Below are 20,333 nucleotides of genomic sequence, written 5' to 3'. Positions count from 1 at the left end.
TATTTTATGATATAACTCATGAAAGAGAATCTCATAGAGGTGGCTCTGTTTCATATCAGAATATTCATGAAGCACAATTTGCCCTGCAGTTGTATGAACATCTTCAGAAATTTGTGAAGTCTGCGGGCATTAAGGTTTCTGTTGACATTATCACACCATACAAACTACAGCTGAAATGTTTGCGGCGGAAGTTCGAAAGTGTTCTTAACACTGAAGAGGGAAAAGGATTATATATTAACACTGTAGTTGCTTTCAGGGTCAAGAACGAGATGTAATCACCATGTCTTGTGTCCGAGCTTCTAGCCATGGTGTAGGTTTTGTTGCTGATATTCGTCGGATGAACGTGGTTTTGACAAGAGCTCGCAGAGGACTTTTGGGTTATAAGTAATGCCGCAGCACTGAAACAGTCAAATAACTGGTCAGCGTTAACCGATGATGCAAAAGTAATTTTATAGGGCATTGCTTCAAAAAGACTTGGAGGTTGTGAATGCTGGAGGAGAGCGTAAGCGCCTTTTGAATATAGCCATGCAATTGATCACCAATGCGGACAAAATGGTTCCAAAACTGATAGACCGTGCTTCCAGAGTTCTTATTTTTTTCCACAGATGACAAAACTGTTGAACATTTAGGGGGATTATTGTATGTTCCGTGGATATCAGTATTGTTGAATGGTTGGGAATACTTCAGGAGAAGATCGTGATGCTTTCATAGATTCTTTCAATCAAGAAAGGAGTGAAAAGTTTGTTTTCTTGCTTTCAACTAGAGCTGGAGGCCTTGGTATTAACCTTGCCACAACAGATGTGGTCATTTTGTATGACAGTGACTGGAATCCACAAGTTGATCTACAAGCCCAGGATCGTGCACATGGAATTGGACAGAAGAAAGAAGTTCAATTTTTTCCGCTTTTGTACAGAGTACACTAAAAAGGAAAGGATCAGAAAGGCTTCTATCTATGGGAAATTACCTGGCTGGGATCTCCGCTCTATTATTGTGAAAAGTGGTGATGATTGCAGGCAGGAGCATCTTGCTATGCGGCTTATTTCTCATTTCTATGATATTTTCCAGGAGGCAGGGCTACCGCTTTGGTTGCGTCCTTATGAAGTTCTTGTTACTTCTTCGTATACTGCTTTGATCGAAACGATTCCAGACACAGCATCATTACATGCTATTAAAAGCAGGCATCCAAACATCACAAGCTTGTGGGAGCTCTTTACAGACAAATACAAGGAAAACTCACCTTCTTTCAAGCTTTCTCAGAGAAACTTTGTTGAGAGCATGGATGGATATTCCATATTGTGCTACCTACTTCAGGTGAAAGATCGACATAATGGAAACTTGTTGATGGATGAGGAAGGACATATCATACATATTGATTTTGGTTTTATGCTATCCAATTCTCCTGGTGGTGTGAATTTTGAAAGTGCTCCCTTCAAAGTTGACTCGAGAACTTCTAGAGGTAATGGATTCTGATGCAGAGGGTAGTCCGAGCAAGTTCTTCGACTATTTCAAAGTCCTATGCATTCAGGGATTTTTGACATGTAGAAAACATGCAGAACGGATCATATTACTGGTTGAAATGTTGCAGGACTCTGGTTTCCCATGTTTTAAAGGTGGACCAAAAACAATACAAAATTTGCGAAAGCGCTTTCATTTAAGTTTGACAGAAGAGCAATGTGTTTCTTTGGTTCTATCTCTCATTAGCAGCACTTTAGATGCTTGGCGATCAAGGCAATATGATTATTACCAACGTGTGTTGAATGGTATCTTGTGCGAATTTATATTGCTCGAGCGCATTTCATTCTCAGGTTTCTGTTTTCCGTTAGTCATCTTTGTTAAGGAGCTTTTGCTTCACCTTCAGGAGGATACAGTTATCTTGACACGAAACAGCCTTCACATAAAGAACGGTTATTTCCTAGCAGTGCTCGAAATCAAGGCACAGGACTGTGTTTTTGAAATTACACAGCAGTTTCGTAGCGCGCTATGAAACTGCTGTAGCTACATATTACAATTCAGTTGATCAATTATGATTGACAAAGCGGAAAATCTTTTCGAAAGGTTTTGTCATCACACAGGTACATGGGAAAGGCTTACAGCACATCAAGGACGTGGCAGTCTGCTCCATTTTGGGTAATTAAAGGATAAAAGGCATGCTTCTTTAGAGTCGAACATTTTGAGGCAAACCGAGGACCGACAAACAGGGGCAGTTTCCTATGTTTCAGGGCATTGGAAAACATGTGATATCGAAGAGTAACATGAAGCATTAAAGGTCCATCACAGCCACCGCCAGAATGAAACCAGATGTCAGAGAACGAAAATGATTGTAGACCAAGGCTGTTATGGAATTAGAGTCCTATTTGATTTAGAAGTCTAGAAGATCTAGTAGAATTAGAATCTTAATTGTTTTAGGATTCCAGAGCTGTCAATTAGTAGTCAGTTGTAATTATTAGTTAGTTAAAGTGTTAGTAGGTGTCATCATAGGCAGAATTGGAGTTCCCCTCACGCTGGAGGAGGAACCTCAGTTAGGTGGAAGAGCTCTATATATAACTGAAACAGCAATGTAACCAGGGTTGGAAAACTTTATAACAGAGCATAGTATTTGGCTTATGTAAAGACTCACTTTCAGTAATATAATTTTGATTTTACTTCTCAGGATTCATGAAGGATTTTTCATATTCAGAATGTGTGATGTTGTCTTATTCTTAGTTTTGTTTACAGTGGTATAGATGTATAATCACTTAGAATTCACTGAATGCGCTCTGATTTCCTGTATGCATTTATAAACTGTGGTCCCATGTGAGTTATGTTCTGAATGTCTAAATGCTGAGTGCCCTGACTTCTATGTAAGGTTGAGTTCACTGTTATATTGAGGTTTTGTTGACTCCATAAGCCCAATGGATAGTTATTTAATGTGTTTCCAGCATTCATAATTGTCACACTTGTTCTATAAGAGTTAGCCATCTTAATCTTTATCAAAATCATTAACCTTTGAGAGAGCCCTCTCAGGTTGAGGAGGCTAAGCCTCAGCCAAAAGTTGGTTTGAAACAGTTACTTAGAGTCAACCTGACCAGCAGCCTATCAGGGTCTGATTTTGAGATAACAATATCCATGCTAATGACAACACATAACCAGATAATCATAGACATATACCATGCATCCACAAATAAAAAAGGAAATCACACATACAACCTGTTACCTGCAAAGCAATCTAACTATAGTTGTTGATCCACCTGTTCCTGTGTGATTTATTGCCTTTCCTTTGCCTTCTTTCTCCAACCCAAGTGAAAACTAGGGAGCTCCAAGCATGCTCCAAGAATTCTCTAAGTGTGCAAGAGTATGAGAGAGTGAGTGAATAGAAGAGAGCTCCCAAAATTGAACTGAAAAAAGTTGTGAATTGATCCTCAGAAGCCTTTTTATCATTGAGGCCTCTATTTTCTTCATTTTCCTTCATTTTTACTTCAAATTCCCTTTCATGCAAATTTATGGCCCTTCATCTCCCTTTTCTCCTATTTTCCTTTATTTTCATAAATAATAGCCAATTAATGCCCCTTTATCTTTTCCGACGCCTTTTCAAATTTCCATATCCATTAATTAATCACTAGTGATACCCATCATTATTTTTTTCCCAACATTCAACTTGGAATATGTGTCCCATCACCTTAGTCTTATTTTTTATGTACATAGGAAATCAACTAGGGGTTCTTACAAACCCCTTCCCCTTGGGGGATCAATGTCGTTGGTGTTTAATGACACTTATAAACTAGAAAAACACATGCTTCTGATGGAGCTTTCTAACATAACTCGATGCATCATTTACATCATATCATACTACTAAGACCATGACTGTCATACCATGAACACCATACCGCTTATTGGAGCTTTATAACACATCTTGTTGTGGTATCTACATACATATGCATATATATAGACATAACCAAAACTCAATATCAATACATATATCAGAATACATCCACTCAACCATCGAATAGAGAAGGATACATAGCTTGCAAATGATCATCCATCTCTCATGTAGCTTCATCAGGACCAAAGTGCTTCCTCTGCAGTTTAACTTACTCAATTGCTCGATTTCGAAGAATGAGCATCTTTTGTTGCAAAATGAACTGAGGTTTTGACTGGAATTCTCATTCTGGTTCCACTTGAAATACAAACCAATCAATCACATTATCAACATCTTTCACATATCTTTTAAGAAATGAAACATGGAAAATATCATGGACTTTCACTGTCAGAGGCAGTGCAAGTTGGTAGGCTGCTGGTTTGGTCCTCTCAAGTATCTTGAAAGTTCCACAATACTGAGCTTCCAGCTTGGAACATGATCTAATCCTCAAGGAGATCTTCTTGGTTTGATGTGCAAGTACAAATGATCCCCAATCTAAAACTCCTTAAATACCCTTGTGTTGATTTGCATAACTCTTTTTCCTGTCATGTGTAACCTTTAGATTCTTCTTGATAACTTCCATGTTTTGTTCCATCTATGCCAACATGTCCAATCGAATCAATACCCCGTTCACTAAATCACTCCAACTGATGGGAGTATTATAGCTCCTCCCATAAAGTGCCTCAAATGGACTCATATTCAAGGACTCATGATACCCATTATTATAAAAAAACTCAACCGGTGGAATATACTCTTCCCACTTCCATTATTGATGCATGACATACATTATTAACATGTCCTCAAAAATCCTATTAACCCTCTCTATTTTTCCATCTTTATGCAGATGATAAGTTGTACGAAAGGCTAAATCTATTCCCAAATCTATTAACAACTCTTTCCAAAATCTGGAAGTGAACTTGGCATCTTTATTTGACATAATATTCTTAGAAATACCATGTAACCTCACTATCTCCCTCATGAAAAATTGTGCTATGCCACTAGCTGTGTTCGTAGACTTAACTATAATGAAATGAGCTACCTTTGTCAACTTGTCAACCACAACCATAATAGAACCATGTCACTTCGATGTCCTCAAAAAACCTATAATAAATTCCATGGATATGACCTCCCATTTCCATTCTGGAATTGGAAATGGCTGCAATAAACTGCCTAGATTCTTACACTCTACTTTTACCCATTGACAATCCAAACATTTTTCAACATACTTAGCCACCTCTTCCTTCAATTTTGGCTAGTGATAGAACTTCTTAATTGCTGTCAATGTATTTTGATATCCCAAGTAAGCTAAGTATGGCTTGACATGAAATTCTCTCAAGGTAAGCTTCTTGAGATTGTTGTTGTCTAGCACATAGATCATGTTCCTAAATCTGACAAAACCATATGTTGTGAGATGATAATCCACATCCTGATAACTTGTACCCTATTGTTATAACTTGTTCTTAAGCTACTGGTACTTGCCATAATGTTTTCCTTCCTACAAGATCCACTCCTACAAGTTTTTTCCATATGAAATCATAGTTGCAATATGACTTACTTGCACTCTTCTACTAGGAGCATCTACAACCATGTTCTCTTTGCCATTAATGTACTTGATCTTGAAGTCAAACTCAATTAGATTATCTACCCATTTAGCTTATCTATCATTCAGATTAGGTTGGTCAAACAAGTACCTCATCCCAGTTTGACAGTTCATCAAGATGAACTTCCTTCCAAGAAGATAGTGCCACCACATATTCAACACATGAATGATAGTTTCCAACTCAAGATCGTGAGTCACATAGTTCTTCTCGTGCTCATTCAACTTCCTTGAATCATAACATACTACCTATCCTTCCTGCATTAGGACTCCACCAATTCCTCTCTTGCAAGGATCTGTACACACCAAAAACTATTTATCTAGATCTGCAACCTTCAAGACTAGAGCATTTGTAAGAAAATGCTTCAACTACTAAAAATTATCCGCACACTCCTCATTCCATTCAAAGTTCCTTCATTTTTGCTACAAAGAAGTAATCAAATAGGAAATACATGAGAAGTTCTTGATGAACCTCCTGTAATAACCTTCCAATCCCATAAATCATCTGACCACATCCACATTCCTAGGAGTTTCCCACTCTATGATAGCTCTAATATTTTTTGGGTCCATTGTTATACCTTCTTTGGAAACAACATGCCCCATGCAAGGAAATTATGTCTAAAAGAAATTGCACATACTAAGTTTGGCATACAATTGATGCTCTCTTAGCAATCTCAAGACTGATGCTTGATCCAGGTGGCTCCAAAAATGCCAAGAACTTAGAAGTGGCTTAGAATAGATAAAAAAACAAAGTCAACAGATTGAAGTGAAACTAACGCTAAATTGTAGTGCTTGTTTTCCTGATTTCAATGGCGTGAAGGACAATGAAATATGAGTGCGTATGCTCAAGATATAGTCGGTCAAAGTTCTGGTCAAACTAGGCCCAACGATGGTCACTAACAAGGAAACAATTTAGCAAAGGGGCCGCACACGGAATTCAAAGGTCAAAAAAGGAGAATTTCTCACCTCTTTAAATTTTCCGATGACCCCTAATTTTCAATTGGCGGTTTTTAACTAATATATATATATATATATATATATATATATATATATATATATATATATAGATAGATAGATAGATATATAGATATATATAAATTATAATAATATGTATGGTGGGTTGGCGGGCCGCCATCCCCACCAACAAACATATTAATTATGGGGCGCCAGATAGTTAAACCCAACCACCCCCATTCATTGTAACAAAACCATATTATAATGGTTCGATGGGGTTGAACTCGCGGTAGCTAGGAGGCTGGCCCGACCTTTGCAATGGCCTAACCAACTACAATACGCCATACTGTAACTGCCAACCATTTGAAAACGACGCCATTACAAACTGCCACCAAAATAAATTAAAACGCCATGTTAAAAATACAAAATAGTTATAATTGGGGGGTGGGGGAGCCGGGGGGGGCGAGCCTGACCCCGGGACCTTTGCCCTCCACAAAGTTAGCTTGTCACTGACAACCCAAATGAGCTTTCATTGAAAAATCTTCCTATGAAAAATTGTTTGAACCAAGTTCACCATTCAATCGAGGAGATAGAGGAGTGTCGAGGAGGCCAAGTACGAGTGAAGTAGAACTAGAAGCCAAGGTGAAACTTCGCTCAGGAAAGGCACATTTTTCGAGAAAAAATATTCTAGGGGAATATTCCCTAAAATATTCCACAAAATATTCTCATGAAAAATATTGGAAGAATAAAAAAGATTTCCTAGAGGGTGATTTTTCACAGTGAGAGAATGATGCCAACTTTATAGTTATTTTTCACAAAATTTCATAGGGAGCGCAGTGGTGTGCTCAAAATTTTCATCTGAGGAGCATATTTTTCGGCCATCTCTAAGAAGGAATCATTAGGGGAATCTTCAAGATACCCAAGGGTCTAGATTTTGATGGTGTTAGAAGGCTGCCAAGTTTATAGTCATTTGACACTATTTCACACCATGAATTCAATGGTGATGTCTGTTTTTGCAGCTAACATTTGCATTTTTTGTCCATGTCTGAGATTGGAGGTATAAGGGTCATTTATGTAAAGTTGATTGTAATTAATTTTTTCTGCCATTTATAATGAAAGAGGCCTCCCCACTTTGCGCAGGGCCCGAAGATGTAGCCCACACTAGGTGAACTTCATAATCAACTTGTTTGCATGCCTTTGATCTCATGGTTTCTTTATGATTTCCGCTTCTTTTTCATTTGTTTAAGTCATTTGGTTACATGATCTTTTATATGAAATTTTGTATGAATCCATGAAGTAAAAATATATGGATCAAGTTTGGTATAAGATTAGGTCTTCTTGATGCGAGTTGCATGATTGAATTCTAACTAGGAACAAGCTCTAAAGAGGAGGAGGAAAACTCGATTACTTTTATCCCGAAGTGGGTTGTGCAGCATGAAGACGAAACATGGCAAGTGAGGAAGATCAAATGGAGGAAGAGCGAAATTATTGCAAGATATTCTTCACCATGGCAGAGAAAGTTGACAAGTTGTTTGCAGAATATGAGAAGACAATTAAGCCTGATAAGAAATAATTAGATGATCATGCCTCGTTAAATCATGAAGGTGGAGAAGAAGAGCCTCCTCCCTCTCCGTGCTCCAGTGAAAGTTATTCTTCTTCCTCTTCTTGACATTCTAATAGGAATCATAAGAATGCATCTAAAAATCCATTTTTCAAGCTGGATGTCAAGTTTGATTTACCTATATTTAGTGGATAATGTAATGCAGGAAAGCTATATAACTAGATAATATAGGTTGAAGTGTATTCCCGAATGCAAAAAATCAAAGAGGATGAAGCCAAGATCCACCTATCATCCCTTCAATTGAGTGGCATTGTTGTCGTCTTGTGGGAAGGAAAGTCGTACCAAGGTGGTAAGAGTGGTCGTCAATGTATTTCATCTTAGTTTGAGTTAATTTCTACTTTAAGAGGACGATTTTACCCATTGGGTTATAGAAAAATGGCCATGATGGAATGGAAACATTTGAAACAAAGAAAAGGTCAAACTGTTCATAATTTTATAGAGGAGTTTAGAAAAAAGCATTAGCATTGAATGTTCAAGTAGACACTTATGAAACATTGATGAAATATATTGTCTCTTTGCATAGTTATTTTCATCATTCATTGTTAACATTTGAGCCTAAGTCTCTTAATGAAGCTAGTGTAAAGGTTGTACATCTTGAAAGAAGGGGGAAGCATGAGCAAGATGATTGCCCAAAGAATGTAGCAGTAGCTAAGAGAAGAGAAGCAAGGCCCTCTTGTACTCATTGTGAGAAAGAAGGGTATGATGAGGAGAATTGTTGGAAATTACATCTAGAATTGAGGCCTAAGAGGAACAACAAAAAGGTGAAGCAGAAGATAGTTGCAACTATGTAGCAAGACCAAGAATATGAATCAGAGGATGATGAGAGGATCACAGTTGTGAGATCTGCAGGCATTCGACCAATTGACATGGGATCAGACTCAGGCGATGAATGAAGATTGCATCTATTGGGATTGCAGAAGATGGACCTATCGACTTGGGTTTTGATTCAGGCAATGAGAAAAATATTTTATCAGATGTTGTGCCAAAATTGAAAAGGGCACCAAATGCAGCATTTCTCCAAGAACTCAAGGAAGTCGACCAAAGAATTCAAGTAGAGAATGTTGAACTAAATAATCTCCTACAAGATGCAAAAGAGGAGAAACAAAGGTTGCAACATCAGTTAGAAGCCAAGGAGGAGGCCTTGGAAAAGTTGTAGCATAGTAAGCCTGAGGTAAAAAATGATTCTTTAATTTCATGTACTTTTCATGATGATGATTTCGCTACTTTTGAGAAACATACAACGAGAATTGGATCAAAATTGTTGAAGAAGATGGAGTATCAAGGGAAGGGATATTGAATTTACACAACATTGGTTCTAGGTTAGAGTCTTAAAATCACTAATGCTACCAAACCAAGAATGTCAACCATAAACTACTTTCCATAGTGGAAATATAAAACAGTAAATCACACATGCACAAATATACACAGTTTTTAACAAATTATACAATATGTACAACCCCAATCTTCGTTATATTAAACCAAATAAGAATAATACAATAGTCTATGGTATACAAGATATAATGACAAACTTCACTGTGCAGACTCGATGTTGTATCTTATCCTGTGGGTCCTTTGCACCTATATTGCTCACTAGTTGTGCCTTATTCCATCAAGGCCACAACACATTGAGACTCCAGGAGGGCTGCCACCTAACACTATTGTACATCACTTCTATAGCATGTACACAAGCTGATCCAATATGCTTTATGGGTAGGCCTAATTCTTGAGCTCCAAACTTTGAGGCTAGGAGTCACCTTTGTCCATAAAAGTGCTGGACTTTAGAACCAATCTTCACCCAACCTTCAACTCCTCTTTGTCACTTCAAGATAGCTTGTCTAGGGCTACTTTGGGGTATCAAAACACTACCCTCCACCAGACCAATGATTCCGAATCCTTCACTGTGGAATCTACTCCTATTTTAAGTCTTCCCGACACCCAAGTCAACTCCAATACATGGCTTCCATAGGCTGCAATACTTTGATCCAAATTTGGCCAATATCCTTGACCCAACAAAAGACAAATTCTACTCTCTAAGTCTATTAACCACTGCTATCATTCACTACACCTGGTTAGATCACCTAGCATGATACTACAATATCCCTACACACACTCCCTTGAATCACCTATGGCTCCCTTTATTTGTTGCGGCCTGCTCTTGGAGAAGTCTTCTCATCTTTTGTTGTTGTTTTGGGCATGAAAAAACCTTAATCCACCTATGTTTCCCTAAAAAAGAGTGGTACGTCCTACGGCCTACCCACAACAAATTAGACTACCTATACAAGGGTCTATCCTCCCTTTATTTACCATGGGCCACTACAAAAAACCATTAAACATTCCAGTCTTCACTTATGTACCTTGGCCCTCCTATCATGTAATTTCAGTGAGCAAAAGGGACCCAAATCAATCCTCACTCCCACGCTGGTTTTCCCTCCTTACTATAGCCTAGAACAAAAGTGTATTTCTCCTTGTACACTACCTTGTGATGCATAAATTGATGAGTAAGTCCTCCACTTCACCTTTATATATACACATACAGAAGGATCCATGAATTAATTTTAAGAGACATGTCTCTTTGACAAATTCCTCAAGCCTACATGACTTTGAATGTATAGAACTAATTTCAACTTCAAAATTTCATATCTTCATTTCTAGAGCTCTTATTTGAGTGATATTTGGAGTGTTGAGATCAGCAGGCCAAGCTCTATCACCTTAAATTTTCTCATTCCCAAATTCTTCATGTTCTTTTCCCAAATATCAATGGTTTTAAAACCCCTACCTTGGGTTCCAAGCCCACAAGTGACCCTTGTGGTGCTTTTCCCTCCAAACTCCAAAATCTAGGGCTTGGAGTACATCCCAAGCTACACAAATCAACACTCCCTCTTAGCGAGGAAGGTACCTCCAAGACTAGGAAGTCTCTCATCGTTGTCATCACTACTTGCAACACTTGACCAACTCTTGCTACTTATAATCATAGAAATCCCTATATGCTGAACTACACCCTTCTCGGAAGTGTTGATGTCACTGGAAGCATCCTGCTTCTTCTTCTTTTCATATAATTTCTTCCACTCTCTCCATGATTTATTCTTATCAGTTGTAAGATCACCATTTCTCCCCACTAACCACTCGCTCCTCTTGGACTGTGGAGTATCCCTCTGAATCTGCAAGCTCCCTCTAGAACTCGTCTCACTCTGAATCTTTGGAATATGGACCTTCTCCTAGGGAAGGTGTACCTTCTTCTTAGGAAATTGTAAATACTCCTCTAAAGCCTTCACATGCACTTGCACCTACTCCTACTTCTTTGGAACCTACACCTACTCCACTTGCTTCTTTCCATGATCCCCAGGCTTTCCCATCATCCTGTATAGACCATGATCTCTATCTCTGAGTACAATCCCATCAGACTTAGAGCCTATGGGCATGATTTTTTCCTTCCCATCCTATAAAAAGACCTCAAACCCCTTCCTCTCGATCATCGAGATAGAAATCAAGCTAGATATGAGTCCTAGTACAAATAGTACATCCTGGGCCCACATCACACATCCTCTATCCATCTTGAATGGCACAACACTAGATCCTTAGATCTCCCACTGACTCTTGTCTCCCAACGCCATGTGAAACTTCAAGTCCCATTTAGCTAGAGTCTCAAGCACCTCCTGTGACCCTGTCATATGCTTCATCACACCACTGTCCACATACCATCCATCCTCATTGATAGTACCCTACGAGAAATGAGAGATCATAGCAAAGTCCTCTTCCAATCTCTTGTTGAGACCATTTATCGTAGCTGAAGTGGCAACAATGATGACCTACTTTCCTTTCCTCTTTTCATCATCTCCCTTCTTCTTCATCGTACATCTCGATGAAAAATGACCCATCTCTCCACAGTTGAAACACTTGACCTTACTCAAGTCTTTCTTCTCATTATCCTTCATTCACATTGCAAGTGCCATGTCATCATCGAAAGTATTCTTCTTTGGATGAAGATCATTGTCTCACAACTATTACTAAATGAAGTCGTCCCACAACATATTTCAGTATGGAAACTTCTCTCTGGAAACAATCCCTTTGATGAAGGGTTTTTATTCCTCATTGAACCCTTTCAAAGAAATCCTCACCATATCTCCATATGAAATAGTCACACCAATGACAACAAGCTCATCTTTGACTTGAGACAATCTCGTCAGATACGAAGTCATGCCTTCACCCTTTATCATCTTGGTGGACTTAAACTTGTCCTCCAATACCAATACCCAATTCTTGTTACTATTCTAGAAAAAATTATAAGGAGCCATCCACATCTCATGTGGAGTGTTCTTCCCGAACAAATGAGGTATTATGGTATCCTTCACACCATCTAGGATGATTAATCTCATCCCCATAGCCAAATCCTCATACGCTTCCAACTCCTTTATGTTAGTTGTCTTCTTGATGGCTTTCTCGATGAACTCTTAGATCATGTTGACCTGCAGGACAAACTTGATCCTTTCCTTCCATGGACTATAGTTGGAAAACCCCTCCAACCTATCCTCATACCAAATACTAGCCTACAACTTCGACATTGTCACCTACAATGTGACCAACTCCATCTTAAGTTGTACTTCATCGTGCACAACTCTGATTCACTAACTTCCAAATTAGCTCAGACACGCTCTGATACCATGTTGAGTTTCCATGACCTTGTGTCTAGGTTAGAGTCTTAAAATCAATGACGCTACCAAACCAATAATATCAACCATAAAATACTTTTCATAGTAGATATATAAAGTAGTAAATAACACATGCACAAATATACACAAATTTTAACAAATTGTACATTATGTATAGGCCCAATCTCCATTATATTAAACCAAATATGAATAATACAACAGCCTATGGTATACAAGATATAATGACAAACTTCGTTGTGCAAACTTGATGTTGTATCTTGTCGTGTCGGTCCTTTGCACTTGTACTTCTCACTGGTTTTGTTTTATTCCATCAAGGCCACAACACATTGAGAATCAAGGAGGGCTGCCACCTGACATTGTTGCACATTACTTCTATAGTATGTACATGGGTTGATCCAATCTTTTCTCTGGGTAGGTCTTATTCTCGAGCTCCAAATTGTCAGGCTAGTAGACACCTTTGTCTATCAAGGTGCTGCACTTTAGCACCAATATTCACCCAACCTTCAACTCCTATTCATCACTTCAATATAGCTAGTCTAGGGCTACTTTGGGCTATCAACATGTTTCCCTCTACCAATCCAATGATTCCCAATCCTTCAATGTGGACTATGTTCCTAATTTAAGTCTTCTCGACACCCAAGTCAAATCCAATACACGACTTCCATAGGCTGCAATATTCCGATCCAAATCTGGTCAACATCCTTGACCCAACACAAGACAAATTCTACTCTCTAAGTCTGTTAACTACCACTGTCATTCACTGCACCCAGTTAGGGAACCTAGCATGCTACAATATCCCTATACACAGTCCCTTAAATCACCTACAACTCCATTTATTTGATATGACCTTCTCTTGGAGAGGTCTTCTCCTCTTTTGCAGTTGTTATGGGTATGAACAACCCTCAATCTACCCTACGCTTACCTCAAACAAAGTGGTAGGGCCTGCAGCCTACCCACAACAACATTGACTGCCTCTCCAAGGGTCTATCCTCCCTTTATTTTCCACAAACTACTACAGAAAGGCCCGTGACATACCATTTCAGTGATAAACTACCAACATCAAAGCCCTAAACATTTTAGACTTCACTTCTATCCCTCGGCCCTCCTTTCTTGCAATTTCGGTCACCAAAAGAGACCCAAAATAATCCTCTCTCCCACACTGGGTAGCCCTCCTTGTTGTGGCCTAGAACATAAGTGTCTTTCTCCTTGTATGCTTTACTGTGATGCACAAATCGATGAGCAATAAGTCCCCCACTTCACCTCTATATATACACATAAAGAGGGATCCATGAATTCATTTGTAGAGAGATGTCTCTTGGATGAATTCCTCAAGCATACATGACTTTGAGTGTCCATAATTAATTGTCAACTTCAAAAATAAATATCTTTGCTTCTAGAGCTTTGATTTCTATTATCTTTGGAGAGTTGGAATCGACACGAAAAGCTTTATCACCTCAAATTTTCTCATGCTCAAATTATTCATGGTTTTGGCCCAAATCCCGATGGGTGAAAAACCCCTACCTTGGGTTCCAAGCCCACAAGTGACCCTTGTGGCACTTTTCCCTCCAAACCTCGAACCCTAGGGCTTGGAGTACCTCCCAAGCTACATAAATCAATAAGGGCCTTAGAATTAATGGCCAAGTCATTGTCAATCGCATTAAAGTGAAGGAATTTCCTCATTATGCAGGGCTTGGATATGTTATAAAAGAGGTTGGGGAATGCTCCAGGACAACCAGTGACAAACCAATGACAGATGATGAGAACACTTCATCACATTCCAGTCATAGTGAGAGTTCCATGGGCACTTATCAAATGCACACTAGGAATAATCATTCCAAGACAATCTAGAAAGTTTGGTGTTATCACCAAAAAATGATCACCTAGGCATTTTTAACTAGGCAGATCGAAATACACCCTATAGGATTAATTTTACCATAGACAAATCACTTTCACTATGGAAAATAATTTAGTAAACCACTTTCATTAAATTATTTTATGATTTAAATAAAAAAAAACCATGAGAATAATTAGATAAATCCTTAGTTATTTATTTTTCTCTAGGAATAATTATTAAATCATTGTTTAAAAAATTATTCCTTGTCACATTTGACTAAATCCCCTAATAATAGTTAGATAAATGACTATTTATTTATTATTCCTTATTTCCATTATTGGAATAATTGTTAAATCACCATTTAATAATTATTTCAATTTCACACCATTCTTAATCCTCACAAAATAATTAATTAATCATTTTATTTGTTAATTATTTATAAATAAAGATATTTAACCATTTTAAATATATTTTTCCTCTCCAATAAATATAATAAAGTATTCCTAGCGGTTAGATCTTGATTTGGTCAATATTATTTTATTATTCTCCATTTTTTAGATTAACTCAGTAGTTTGTTATAAATAGGATGGATTTCCATTCATTTTTCACCATGATCGTTATCAACGTCACCATTATCGTCTCTTTTCTTTTCAACGCCCATTTGGTTTCTTCATATTGTTTGGGTTTTTCACCGAGAGAGAAGATCGTTTACTGAAGCATCGAGGACATCAAAGGACCCATCCCATAGAGGGAGATTTTCAGATACTTTTTGTAGATCTCCTTCACCACGTGTTTTCAATAAAGAATTTATTCAATTAAAGTCTTTCCATTTGGGTTGTTGCATTGGATATATTTACTATTGTTTGCTATTCTAGATTGTATATGTTTTTGTTGTAGGTTTTATTTATTTTTATTGCAAATCTGATTCGTAAAAAACCATCAAATTGTTGATAGGGTCACTTGTCACCTAGTGACTTAAGTGAAGTGTTTTTGGTACAAGAAATTTTAAACTAACATTTGGAGGAGAAATAATTATTGTAGTTATTGCAAGGAGGATGGACACCAGAGAGTTGCGTGTTAGGTATTCCATGCCTAAAAAGCACCGTTAAAGAAACATTCTAGTGAAAATTTTAACAAGTGAATCTACCACATTCCTGGTGGTCCACTTTGTTGAGTAAGATATGGTTTTTCTAGATATGATAACTTGTCATGGCCGCATTTTCTAAATCATGTATTGTGAATAATTGTAAAAGTGATGATGTGTTTTCCATCACTTATTAAGGAAATGATGATGTATTTGGCCTTTTTTGGATAGTTGGGGTATTTGTTTCTATTATGATGTAAACTTGACTAAAGATTATGTGTTATAAACTCTTGGCAAGTATGGGGTTGTTTGATTCATGTGTGGATTTGTATGTGATTGCAAAGAATGTACCAGATTTTCATGGAATGCAGATGTTGAAAGTGTGGCTTGACAAGGACACAAGAAGTGTGCATGATGTGTGCATGCTTTTGGAGGACCGAACACTCGTCAGTGGGGAGGAATGATTCAAGTGGCTCGAGAAATGCCCAAAATTTAGAAGTGGCTTAGAATAGCTCAAAAATCAAAGTCATATGATTGAAGTGAAACAAGGATGAGATCATAATGCTCATCATTCTCATTCTAACGACATGAACACCACCCAAATCTAAGTTTGTATGCTCAAGATATAGAGGGTCAAAGTTATAGTCAAACTAGGCCCAGTGGTAGTCACTAACGAGGTAACAATTTGGCAAAGGGGCGGCACATGAAAACTAGCAGTTGGAAAAGAAAAATTTGTCACCTCTTTAAAATCATCGGTGACCCCTAATTTTTGGTTAGTGGTTTTTAACTAATATATATATATATCTATATCTATGATGGGTTGGCAGGCTGCCACACCCGCCAATAAACATATTAATTATGGGGTGGCAGGTAGTCAAAGCTTGTCACCCACGTTCATTGTAACAACACCATATTATAATGGGTCGGCGGGGTTTGAACCCGCAGCGGATGGGAGGCCGAATGGCTTGCTACGATGGCCCAACCAACCACAATATGCCACACTGTAACTGCCAACCATTTCAAAATGACGCCATTACAAACCACCACCAAAATCAATTAATGCACCATTTTAAGAATACAAAATGGGTATAAGAGGGGAGGCCTGTGGGCTTGACCCCGAGACCTTTGATGCCCCACCCCCCCCGCCCCCCGAAATGTTAGCCTATCACCAACAACCCAAATGGGCTTTCATTGAAATATCTGCCCAGGAAAAATTATTTAAACCAAGTTCACCATTCAACCAGGGAGATGGAGCTGCGCCGAGGAGGTTGAGTATGAGCAGAGTGGAACCAGGAGCCGAGGCAGAGCTGTGCCCAGGTCGGGAAGGGTTTTCAAGAAAAAAATATTCCAGGGGAATATTCCACAGAATATTCTCATGCAAAATCTTGTAGGAATCTAAAAGATTCCCTAGAGGGTGATTTTTCACAATGATAGAATGATGTTGACTTTATAGTAATTTTTCACATAATAACATAGGGAGCATAGTGGTGTGCTCAAAATTTTCATTCGAGCAACATATTTTTTTGCAATCTCTAGGAAGGAATCTTTTGGGGAATCTTCAAGATGCTCAAGAGTCCAAATTTTGACGGTGTCAAAAAATGGCCAAGTTTATAGTCATTTGACACAATTTCACACCATGAATTCAACAGTGATATTTGTTTCTATAGCTAAGCTTTGCATTTTTTTTCCATGACTGAGATTGGAAGTATAAGGGTCATTTATGTAAAGTTGATTGTAATTTAGTTTTGCTTCCATTTAATGAAAGAGGACTCCCCACTTTGAGCAATGCACAGAGACGTAGCCCACACTGGGTGAAATCTAAAATCAAATCATTTGTGTGCCTTTGATCTCGTGGTTTCTTTATGATTTCAACTTCTTTTTCATGTCTTATAGTTGTTTCATTACATGCTCTTTTATATGCAATTTTGTATGCATCCATGAAGTAAAAAGATCTAGATCAATGCTAGATGTTTTGCATGCTCTTCCTCATTCCTAGAATATATCAATATGTCCTCAAGCAACACTATCACGAACTTGTCCAGATAAGGATGCAACACACAATTCATGAAACACATGAACATATCTAGAGCATTTGTAAGACCAAAGGAAACTACTACAAACTCATAATGTCCATACCTAGTATGGAATGTGGTTTTGTAGATGTCCTATTCTTTTATGCGTACATGATGATACCGTAATCTTAAATCATTATTCGAGATCACTGCTACTCCCTTCAACTGGTGGTGGGTAGGGTCCCCCTAGGTCAAAGTTATGTCAAAGTTTTATAAAGAGCCCTCATTTTGAGTAGTGGAGTGTAATTCGTGCAGTGTTTTAGGAGTCATAGGGGATTTAGGGTGGGTCAAAGCCCCGTATTTTTTAGAAAGATGGGATCAATCTGTATGATTTAATTTTGGCCCATGGTTTGCAGACCATGGTATTATAAGGGAAAAATATATATAAAGGGTTGTCTTAGTAAGTCAAAGGACAATAGTAGTATGATATCGATCAATTATGTTTTGAGTCTGAATTGTCATATATTTCTATGTTAGAGTGAAGGGGAAGGCTTCTGCAGCTATGTGTGCAGAGACCTTGGTAAGTCTATAGCTGTGTGCACAGGGTAAGAAGGATTGTAATTGTGAAGAACTGAAGATAAAAAAGAAGATTTTGAAGGAAGATTTGGGTACTTACATTTGTACTTTAATTTATGCAATTACTATTTATTTTTGTGTTTTGCAATAAAAGATAAGATCAGAAGCAATATATGAATGTTGTTACGGTCAATTATAGTTAAGGTTCATTGATTTATGCACAATAGATAGAGTTTTAGATCTGCAAGTAGTATTTTTGTATGAATATATCAGATTCAGTATAACATGAAGTAAGATCGCATAGCCTAGTAATAAATCTGTAGGTGAGTCAGACTAAGTCAAGATCCACACTCCATATCCTTCTGGATGTATAAACATGGTTCCATCATCCCCCAATATTACCTCGGGTGAGACTATGGTTTGTGCAAGTAGATCATTGACAAAAGGGTCAGTGATAAAAGGGTTTTGCTGGTTAGCACAACTAACTTTGAACCTGGGTCTGAGCCCCTCAAGTCAAAAAATGATTCTGTTGTCAGGACCATGATCTATTTGAGGGATATGTGATATGGCATCTGACCAGAAAAAAGATTCAAGATTGGGTTGACCTGAAGTTGTGTGAATTTTTAGCACAAGAGAATAAAAATTTGCACTTGTTAACATAAAGGTGGTTGCAGAGATATATCTTTACAGAACAACATGGGATATTTTTCACATTGTTCGTTAACAACTTGCACAAGTGGCTTTCAAAACTAGCTAAAAGTAAGACCAGTTGGAAGCGCGACGAGCCTATTGTGAGGAGCCCAAGGCTGATTAAGTGACTCAAGGAGACTGAAAATAAGATCATAAGAGTTATTGATTACTGGATTGATAGTGTTCTCAGAGGCATTACTACTGAATTCACAATTGACACATCAGTATCCTACAATGAAGTTGAGCATCGGTTTTCCAAGGGTCCGCAAGGTAAGTATTTGAATTTCTCAAAGCTCTGGATTAAGATGTTGTTATGTGAAAAGGGAGTACTATGAATATAGCATATTGATGTTTAAATGAATAAATACTGGATCTATGCAGAGAAGAAAGAGATTCCTAATAGACTACAATAATTTCGTTGAAGTTATTTATAGTCCATTATTGGGTGAATTAGAAAGTGAAGAAGAAAGAAGAAATCCTAGCACGCCTTGAGGTGCGTCACAGTCAGATAATCAAGGAACTTCTGGGATTCCCCATCTGGCCACTCCACCTCCACCTCCACCTCCACCTCTCCCATTTAATATGGCTAACACATTAAATATGCTTGTTTTTAAGGGTCAGGGATCAGATGATCCCGAGCAATTTTGGTTTGTCGTAGAAGCTATATGGAAATCACAACAAATCAATGATGAATATATAAAGAAAGCCCAACTTTTCATAGCACTACAGGACATAGCACTATCATTGTATATTAATTACAGTACAACAAACCCAGCCACTCTGCTAGCTGAGATGAAGAAAGAACTGAACCCAGAGTTCAAGAAAGAAAATTCGCAGTCACAGTGCATTATGGAGATAAAAGAGATTAAGAAAGCAATAAACAAAACTGCTTGGGAATTAGATCAGTGATTAAAATGTTTGTTGGGAAAAGTCAAATTTTAGATCTCCGATGAGTAGCACAAAGAGTGGTATAAGTTGAGCTATTACCACATCTCAGATTACCGCTATCACAACAAAAGATCACATCACAAGGTGAGGCATTAGAGATTGTGATGAAGCTAAAAGCATCGCTTGTACAGGATACTCACATAGGATTTCAACAAATACAGACCCATTTAGCGAGCTTACATATGGAGATACAAGATTTGAAGAAGGGAAAAGAAGTTTGGCCTAATATGCACTCAGATGTTTGGTGCATAAAGTGTAAAGTGGAAGGGCACTATAAGGACCAGTGTCCTATCTATCATTATTTTTTGGTTGTTGGAGGTCCTAATCCTTTGAAGTTGGAACCTAGTGTTGGACCAAGTACCAGACCGAGTGTCTAGTGTAGTATTTTTCGAGTCGCAGGCCAACACTCGACTAACCACTGTTATTTTTTACATAAATATGTATAGTCGCCAAAG

The 20,333-nt window shown here is 38.0% G+C and overlaps 1 pseudogene; it reads left to right on the top strand.

The window, feature by feature from the left end:
• The first annotated feature begins 864 nt into the window (after positions 1 to 864).
• Positions 865 to 19,839, top strand: LOC149227867 (phosphatidylinositol 4-kinase beta 1 pseudogene; annotated as a pseudogene).
• The last annotated feature ends 494 nt before the right edge of the window (positions 19,840 to 20,333 follow it).

This window comes from Pinus tabuliformis, chromosome J (genome assembly GCF_031772625.1).
Source record: "Pinus tabuliformis cultivar Carrire ecotype Pingquan chromosome J, CPIR1, whole genome shotgun sequence".
Classification (NCBI taxonomy): domain Eukaryota; kingdom Viridiplantae; phylum Streptophyta; class Pinopsida; order Pinales; family Pinaceae; genus Pinus; species Pinus tabuliformis.
This window is presented reverse-complemented; position numbering and strand designations above follow the sequence as displayed.